This window comes from Lygodium microphyllum, chromosome 13, assembly GCF_053477565.2.
Source record: "Lygodium microphyllum isolate KBCC chromosome 13, Lygodium_microphyllum_v1.1.10, whole genome shotgun sequence".
Taxonomy (NCBI): domain Eukaryota; kingdom Viridiplantae; phylum Streptophyta; class Polypodiopsida; order Schizaeales; family Lygodiaceae; genus Lygodium; species Lygodium microphyllum.
In genome coordinates this window covers 24,172,969-24,183,329 of record NC_141147.1, presented here as the reverse complement: position 1 = coordinate 24,183,329, position 10,361 = coordinate 24,172,969, and positions in this window count along the sequence as shown.

Here is a 10,361-nt window from a genome sequence, read left to right as displayed (position 1 = left end):
ACTAGATGCACCTGAAGATGTAGAGCTACTCCTTAGTCTCCCAGACCAAGGACTACCAAATGATGTCTCTAGTCCACTAAGAGTCTGTGATTCTTGCTTTTCAGCCTGCACATGAGTGTCATGATCATCATCGTCATCCAATGCATCACCACTAGATGCATACCAACTGCTCATTTAATCAAAGATGACATCCCTGCTCACTCTGAACTTACATGTGACAGGGTTATAACAACGATACCCTTTCTATTCTAAAGAGTATCCAATAAAAACACATTTTTCTACCTTTGGATCAAGCTTCTTCCGTAGCTCATCTGGCACATGAATATATGCAACACAACCAAATACCTTGAAGTGCAATACATCAGGCTTCTTGCCAGTAAAGCATTCTTTAGGAGTCATCCCATGAACTGCAGCTGTGGGAGTTCTATTCATAATGTAGACAGTAATATGGACAGCCTCAAACCAAAAATGCTTGGGCATATTCTTTTCAGCCATTAATGCCCGTGCAACTTCTGCAATATGCATGTTTTTTCTTTTTGCAACACCATTTTGTTGTGGGGTATACCTGCATGTGAACTGTCTCTTTATCCCATGAGACCTCAGAAAATCACTAAACTCATTCGAGAGGTGCTCTCCCCCTTCATCTGACCTCAAGCACTTTACTTTCAAGCCTGTTTCTCTTTCAACTGCAGCCTTGAAAGTTCTAAAGTGCTCAAATGCTTCACTCTTTTCCTTCATAAAATATACCCACAGCTTTCTAGAACAATCATCAATGAATGTGATAAATTATGAACTGCCTCCAAGAGATACATTTTGTGTAGGCCCCCAAATATTTGTATGCACAATATCAAGGATATTTTTGCTTACATCTCTGTCATGTGAAAAGGGTTGTCTTGCCTGCTTACCAAATTAACATGCTTCGCATACCTTATGAAATTTTGCAACTCTAAATGTAGGCAAACCTGTAACCAGCCCTTTGGACTGCATTAATTTCAGCCTTTGTACATTTGCATGTCCAATGTGTTTGTGCCAAATTTTAATATCTGCAACAACACCTTTTCCTTTAGCATACATAGCAGCATTCATAGTAGGAATTCCAACATCCAGAGTAAACATACGTCCAACTCTACTTCCCTTTGCTACCAACCTGCACTTGTCATTGAAGTCTTCTACAAAGCAGCCCTTTGCATTAAATCTGCCTTGCAGCCCTTGCTCTACCATTTGACTGACTGACACCAAGTTCTTTGTAATAGATGGCACATGTAATACATCTGAAAGACTCTTTGTCTTACCATCATGCAAGGATAAGGTAATTTTTCCAATATGTGAAAGCTCCCCCTACCTCTAAAGTTACCATGACCTCCTGAAACCTGTATATCGCCAAATTGCTGATTCAATCTGTTTTCCTGGTTGTCACTACCACATCCTGTACCATGGCCTCTTGAAGAGGACCTACCACGTCTCCTTCCTGAACTGGAGTAGAAAGCTTGGACCTATTCACCACTTTTTTCAGATGTCTCACTCTGCAAGTTGATCTCTTCAGTGATCATAAGGGAGACCAACTCATCGAAATCTGGAAATGGCTTTCTGACATATACGGAAGTTACAAAAGACTTCCAAGCCTTTTCATTGTTAAGTCCACCCAAGGTAGATGACACCAAATCATCATCATCGGGCATTGCATCAATCGCTGCAAAGGCATCTGCAATGCTCCTTACCTTCAGTGCATACTCATTGATAGACATCTTCCCTTTCTTCAATGTATTCAACTCTTGCTTGAGTTGAATCTTTCGTGCCTTTGTATTTACAGAAAACATACTTTCAAGTACGGTCCAAGCTACATATGAATTCTCTGCATTTCTAATATGTCCCAGCATATTATTGTCAATTACTGTAGACAGCCAATACATGAACTTTTTGTCTTTTGCATTCCATTCCTTCCGTGCCTTTGTCTCTTCTGCAGTTGGAGGATCACTCACCTTTGGCTCCTTTTCTTCACCTAAAACAAACTCGTAGAAGCCTTTTCCAATAAGGAAGTTTGTGACACGGAACTTCCATGAAGGGTACTTGTTCTTATCGAGCTTTTCAATGATGGGATTTCCACTATTCTCTGCCATTATTACAAAACTAATACTAAACAGCAAGCAAATATTCTATAACCCTCGACCTGTAGTGCACATCAATATACCAGACAGTCTTTTTCACTGTTTGCTCAACAATACATGTAATCTGCAACTAGTTTGTAGATAAACCTTGTGTTTATTTTTTGGTAAACACCTTTGAACTTACAGATCTGAAATCTGTAACCTGTGCACCTGTATACAGCAGACACAGCTGAAATTACAGGGTATCTCGAACTATTGTTTGCAACCTTGCAAGTCTAAAACGAGGCCTGAAACGGAATCACATGCCCAAAATAACTATGGGAAAGCCCTAAAGGTCCCATCTTTAGAATACACAGCGCTCTTTGCACACACCAAATCTCACTGCAATCTGAGATTTTTGCTGTGCCCTGCTTCCGATGCCTCCACAGGCACTATCCAAGAGAGAGAGTGGAAGGATGGGAGAGCTTCTTACCTGTGGCTTGCTTGCTTGAACCTTGCTTCTTCTCCTTCACTTCAGCCTTCGAAATCAACCTCTCTCAGTGGCGTGGCTCTAATACCATGTCAACAATCGCGTGATGGGGGGACTTGCTCAAGATGCTGCGCCGAACACACACAGAATGCACAAGGAGAAGCTCACTCAAGAGATAAGAAGAGAGATGGAGGCCAAAACGTTTTCTTGCTGATTTCTTATTCTTCTTCCACACACTTTACAATGTACACAAATTATAGATAAGATACAACATAAAGGAAAGTGGCCTACTAAGTCAAACAATGCATAATAGACTACATTAAACGACTGGCGCTATAACTATGCCAGTGTAAATAGGTGTAACAACTTGAATATAATAAGTAATGAGTCAGTGGTCATGTGAGAGTCATAATGACCATAGACATGCTAAGTGTAGACGTGTGGACTCATCTAACTAGGCGGTCCATCATTAATGTCCGCATGTGTTGAGCTTGTCATCTCAACACCATGCACACGATAGGGGGGAGAGAGGGAGAGTTAAAAAAATTCAAAAAAATTTAAAAAATTTTAAGGGGAGTTCTCATTGGGGAGGGGGGGAGGGGGGGAGGGGGGGAGATATTATAGGGGGTGCATACTTTAGGAGTGAAACGAACTTCAAATAATATACTTCAAGGGATAATCCTAGCTGCTTCAAGTCATAGAATTCATTCATCTTTTGTGTGTGGTAGTTAGGTGGCAAATACCTCCCTCGCATAGCTTCCTTAAGCTTATCCCAAGTGACTGTCCCCTCCAAGATTGCTTGATCTATGCACCATTGTTTCCACCAAAGTCTCGCTTCGCCTGTAAGCTCAAGTTTGGCAAGCATGGCTTGGTTAGCAAGTGTAATTCGTGCTGCCTCAAAATAGTCCTCCATGGACTCAATCCAGATCTCAGTGTCGGCTTGAACAGTCCTTCCCTTGCCATCAAACTCGAGTGGCTTAATTTGTTTGAGAAGGAACTTCTTCTCTTGAACCACATCTGGACTTAGTGTAGGAGTTGGACTTGGAACCTGGACTTAGGGTTGCATCTGAACAATAAGATTCTTTACGTTAACATCTTATCACATGTTTCCATATTATGTTAATATGACTAGCACATCTTTTTAGCTAGGTGATTTAATCACTTAACACCTTGGCTAACATTTACAATCAAGATAGACAATTGTAAAAAGTCTTATTTATTCATGAAGGCATAACCCCTTGAGTACACTTATTTTGGACAAGTAGAACAGGCTCATTGATACATCAGTTTGGGGAAAATATGATTGTTTTACAATCGGTTACAGGGACGGAATAATAATATGGAGTGGGATCATGGATTTTCAGGAAACGGTGAGTCATAGGAAGCTTAGGGTATCCCTTCCTTTGATACCCATTCTTCTCATAGCGCCCTAATAGTTTGATTCTGTCTCAGCAGAGATCACCCGGGTCACTTCTTCATAGACATACTTGTTCTGCTTGACTTGCCGACCGCTAGCGTGCAAAGTTGTGTTTACATGAGCTTTGACAAAGATGAACAGCTACACAATCTTTAAATCCTCCATCCACTTGATTCTCTTCAAGTTGGTCTAAAGATACGCGAGTCGATGGGCTGCTACGTAGTATATTCATGAGTCTCCCGTCCATCTCCACTCCGCATACAGAGGCGAAGGGTTATAGATGTGATCCAGAATATCCATCATGCCAAGCCTCTAATGATAATTCAAAGCATGCATTGCAGTCATGAACATGACCTGGAACACCAAGAACTTGCTCCATGCTTCGTGACTCTACAACCCAGCATCCATAAGTGAGTAAAGAAATGTTTTCAACATAAAACACTGCTCTATTCTACTCGCCTTCCCCTGTTTATCCACTTATTCCCTTTATTTTCCTCCATTAAGTTCCCTTGTAATCCTTAGATCTCGTTGGTTTGCTCTGATACCAACTGTAACGTGTCTGCTCGTCCACTTGTGGGACACGTTTTAGCAGCCCATCGGGAAGAGAGTCTAGAAAGTGCCACCTGGCACTCGCAAAGAATGTCATAGGGTTTGTGATCTAGGTCTTCCCGAGTCTGCCCTGAGCGAAAGTATTTGGCCATTCCCACTTAGGACCGACCTGAAGTCAGGGTCTCTTTCTTATCAGCAAAGTCTCTAGGAAGTAGCTAGCGTCAAGCTACAGATGACCCACTTTGAGTAGGAGCAACAAAGTCAAAGCAAATTTATGCTGCCCTTGGTTCATGGAGAATGGGAAACGAGAGGCATGTGAAGCTCGACCTCTCTGCCCATAAGGCATAGTCCCATTCCACTCCCCTAAAACAACATAAATCGGTATTCTAACTATACTGACTCTAGGGTGTTCACAGTATCATTTTCACGTCTTTTGAGAAAAGTTCCCAGCTAACCGAGTCCACCCTTTTGTAGGCGGACCCAAGTCACGTCCACCGCAATTTCTTGGGTTTGCTTAGTTATCTAATTACCTACCACATTATGTTTGACATGCAAAAGCAGCTTCCTTAATTAATCAATTTAAACACAGGTTCCTTCAAATAACATAGGCACTGACACAAAAACAATGTCAAGCAAGTTCCTTTTTCAAATGTATCTGATCTTTATTTATCATAGTCCCGGAATACATCAAGTATCATGCCCGAAGGCTATCCCAGCAATCAACAGGATTGCTGCTCCAAGTTCCGCCCGTGGACTAGTACACAGGCCTCAAGATCCCATCTCGAGTCACATCGGCCTCTTGTGCAAGATCCGGAGGCAAGGAATTTACAGCCAGAGCCTCCCCTGGCACCCAAGCATCCTCCTGCTCCAAGCAGTACCCATAGAGAGAGTTCTCGCGGCGGGTTCGTTCCATATACCCGGCGTGGCTAACAATCCTCTTGGATAGGGCCAGGCAGATAGTCAAAGGTAACTGAACCTGCCTCTCCCTCCAGGCTTTTAACCTGAAGCATTAAGTATTTTGCCTTGAATTAGTTCCTTGATCAAAGAAGTTCAAACAATGTACCTAAGTGTACAATCACGTTCATTTCAGAGGTCGTTTGTATGACCAACTGCTAAGGTGTGATTCCTTCTTCCCGAATGCTCCCAGCATTTGGTCATGGGTCATTCGCGACTTGGCGAAATTCCAGGGGCTTGGCAAGCTAGGTTGCTTGTTTCCCCTTTATCTTCGGGTTAGGGTTTGTACCCTACCAACCCTAATTATCCTTACCTTAGGTCTCCTTGCAAGATAGATCATGGACAACCCCATTATCCTCGGTTGGTCAACTTGCTAGTTGTCTCCTAGATCCCGTGTAGTACCTATGTACCTTTATCTTTGATCTTAATTGATCAAGATTGTCTACCCCCTTGACCATGGTTGGTCAAGATGGTTCAGTTTAGAACAGCAGTTCCTACTCCGTCTTAAGTATAATCTTCTTGAGCCCTCTTAATAATGCTCACATGCACTAAACTTTTACCTATCCCTCTTGAAATCACCAAGGACTTTGTCGTGGGATTCATGGATCTCAGTACCATTTGGTAAATTACAAACAACGTTGAATTTTTCCAACAACTTTAATGCACGCAACGTAATGCCATGCCTTCATTTCAATGCTTACAATTTTGATATAATCCATACAATATTTTATGCCACACATGCGAAGGTACTTTCTATGCATGCAATCTTAACATTATCCTCTATGTAATTATTTACACGACCTATAACCTTCTTGAATGATCTAACTTTATGTGATCATTGTATGAGTCTAGCTGCACTTTAATCTTTTCTGCAGATTATTACATGTACCTTAGAATCCATCTTGCGATGTGGACATGCACTTTGTTTCTTTCAATGTCCTTTGAAACGCATTTTAAGCAAGAACTTGTGCAAGGAGCAATGCACTTTAGGCAAGAATTCATGCAAGACATTTTTGGTAATTTACGATGCAATTGTCTAATCAATTTCACCTATTATGATGTCATCTTACAACGAAAATTATCTTGTTTATAACATACATCACAACTACGTTCATACCTAGGAAATTATCAAACACGCAATTAATGTGATGCATGTGAATATGATTTTTTCACCATGATAGTTATAACCTATGATTTAATAATAGAGCAACCTAGGTTTGGAGTGATGCTATGATTCCAGTGGTATTGATGCCTGATGAACTATTCGCGGTTGCGATGCCACCTTGTTTCGAACCTCCATCCACACTTGCAGGGTTTTCGGCCATCAACTATGCTTCGGGGCCATACTCGAAAACGCATGTATGAGAGATAGAATTTCTGCACTCTCCTATGCAAAATTCTCACTGCCTCTCCTTGAGTGGAAAAAATAATAATAATAATAATAATGAAGGGGGAAGGGGCATATTTTTTGAAATTCTTCTTCTTCTTCTTCTCTTCTTCTCCTCTCTCTCTCTCTTCTTCTTCTTCTTCTTCTTCTTCTTCTTCTCCTTCTCTCTCTCCCTCTTCTTCTTCTTCTTCTTCTTCTTCTTCTTCTTCTTCTTCTTCTTCTTCTTCTTCTTCTTCTTCTTCTTCTCCTTCTCTCTCTCCCTCCCCTTCTTCTTCTTCTTCTTCTTCTCCTTGCGATTAACGTGGGGGCCAGAGGGGGGGGGAGGGTTGTTCATGAGGGAGGGGAGGGCTGCAAAATGACACGAAGAGCAAAGGGATGGGAGGGCTGCGGGCTTTGACATGAAGGGCGGCTGCTAAAGGTGACGAGGGAGGGGGATGCCTCCCCTTATATGGTGGGGGGGAGGTCGTAAGGGGGAGAGAAGATGGCCGTTAACGGCCGCCACCCCTTCCACCTAGGGGGGTTGCATGCCCCCCCTTTTCATTAAGTCCTTCTCTCTCTCTCTCTCTCTCCCCGCCATGCAGTCAGCAGGGGGAGAGAGGGAGAGTAAAAAAATTTAAGTTAATTTTTTTAAAAAAATTAAGAGGGGATTCTCATGAAGGGAGGCACGGGGGGGCACAGGGGATATTACAATAGTGCAAGTACAATGCTTTATAGAAATTGAATGGTGGTACTTTCTCTCACTGTGCATATGGGATTCTTATCCTGAGCCCTCACTGCTTCTCACAAAGGGACTGAAGTAGGTGTGATTGCAAATATCTCAACGCCCCTCCGCAATCACAACCACAAGTACAATGCGTATAGAGGCTTTAGTGAAAGCAACGGCTGCAAAGTGTGGGCACACCATAAACATGGCAAAACACCAAAGGTTGTTGTAGAAAAGGCGAAGTGTGGGTATCAAAAACATGATGGACATCTAGAGGCTGTAGCAGGGTCCTCACAAAGTGTACAGAGGCTGTAGTACAAGGCTAACTAAGGAGTTTACAAGTTTATGTTTGAGGCATTAGGGCTAAGAAATAAAAAACTAAAAAAGTCTATTTGAATAGAAAGACTAATAAGGTTTGTCCTTCTCCTGGTGGTCTTCTTCTTCCTTCACTCTGTTTTCTTCTTTTTCTTTGACTGCAACTAGATAGGCCTTTTGGACCTCTTTTTGGTGTGGCAGAACTTCTCGGTGTGTCCAATCATTTTGCAAAAGTCACAGAAGAGCTTATCCTTCTTCCCTTTGTACCTGTTGATGCATGCTCATCTCTAGAGGTACTTGGTTCTTCCTTAGTTTTTAGCTTCTTTTCCTCCTCTAACAGTGATACTTGGATATGAACAAGTTCAAGGTTTGGCATATTAATTAGAGTTGTTGATACATTATTGTATTCAAGAGTCAAACTCTTAAGTAGAACACTGATGCAAACATCTTCTTCTATTTTAATGTTGATTCTTGCAAGTTGGGTAAGAAGTCATTCCATGTAATTTAGATGTGTGGCAAGTGATGTGCTGGACTTCATTTCAAGCCTGAAAAACTCAATCAGGAGACCATACTTTGATTATTTAGACTGTGCATTGAACAAAGTGTCAAGTCTCTTCCATGTATCCTGTGAGGTCTCACAGTTATCCACATGGTGGATATAGCTGTCGTCTAGCTCTAGTTTGATAATGTCTTGAGCCTTATCATCATTCTTTTGCCAAGTGACAGCAAGATCCGCATCATGAGGCTTCTTTTCTTTTCCAATGGTAATGGCCCAGAGGCCCTTCTTCATCAGGATGAGTTTAATGCAGATCTGCCAGGTATGAAACCCAACTCCTTTGAAAGGGCAGTTGGAGAATCTTTGCCCAAGTTAAGCTTGCAAGAACAACAGAAAATCAACTTCAAAGTTATCAGATTTAAGCAGTAGAAGAGTTGGTTGGGATGTGTCAAAAAACACAAGTGCTTAGAGCACTAAAATGAGTGTCAATAGACACTATGTTTCTTCCTTAAATTTTTCCAAATCTGTAAAATCCTTTAAGATCTTTCAAATCCAAATCTTCCCCTTCTTGATTTGATGCTAGGACCTTCAAATCTGAGTGACAATGGGTTGTTCCAAGTGCAGGAGAGAGAAAGTGATGAGATTTTTTAGTTTGATGAAGTTTGGCTATGGCTTCCTGGATTAGGGTTTTGACCCAACCCTAGTTTTTTCCTGATTGTGGGGGCTATACTTGATCTTTTTTTAAAAAAAATTATACGAGGATGAAGCTTACTTCAAGAGCTATCATTGCCCTATGATGGCGATTGAAATTGCGCTATTAGAGCCTTCGATCCAACACGGGTGTAGATTTTGACAGTGTGATGAAACTTTAGCAATGCTGAAGCATAGATGGACCAATCTCGTAGCATGATGTGCCATGAAGGAGTGCCTCATGTTGAGGAAGATTTTTCTAGAAAAGGATTCATGAAGATATGCTCTATATTTAGAGATCCAACTCCTCCAAGGTGGGTATGTCCTGTAGGCCATAGACTGAGGTTATGGCAACAACTGACAGAAGTGACAATGCTGAGCTCCAAGTAGGGCAATGCCAAGATCTTATATGATACAGAGAACCATTAGTAGCAGGAGAACACTTCTCTATAAGGAAGCTTGGTAAGATTTGGCCGATAGAGGAAGTTATGAGAGCTTCGAGCAGGCAGGGTACTGCTGGCTATGGTTGCCACAAGGTCAAGTGGAGAAGGAGTGGGAGATGAGGTCTTGACCTTGTCTTGAGCTGGATTGAGCTCAAGTTGAGCTAGATGAGAGTATATATGAGAGATGGTACATTGATTCAGGGGCTTCAAATCATATAACACCCCATGGAGAATGGTTTGATGAGATGGTTGCAGGATCACATGGTTATGTGTGTACTTGGGATGACACTCAAGCACACAAGAATTGTTCCATTGTTAATGCTTGATGGAAAGAAAAAGAGCATGCATGATGTACTACATATACCTACAATAACCAAGAATCTTTTGTTAGTTAGACAGATGGTAGAACAGAATCTGCAGGTGAGATTTAATAGAGATGGATGCTTTGTTGAAGAATATGGTAATGGTTCCAAATTGATTGCTAGAGACCGAAGAGATGGCAGAATGTTTACTCTTGATGCATCAATTTCAGAATTGAAAGCAACCATTTTTGCATATGATGATGGTGCTATACGAGATATTGAGATATGGCATAAGCGGATTGGCCTTGTGAATGTACAAAAGCTGAAATCTATGTAGCAGAAGGAGATTGTGCTTGGATTGCCTAAGTTCAAGTATCATGACTTTGGACATGTATGTGATGCATGTCAGTTTGGAAAGTAGACATGATTTCCATTTATGAGACATGTACAAAATAGCTTAGGACCCTTGCAGTTGGTACATTCAAATGTATGGGGTCCGTCACATAATGCTTCATTTGGTGGTGGTCGTTA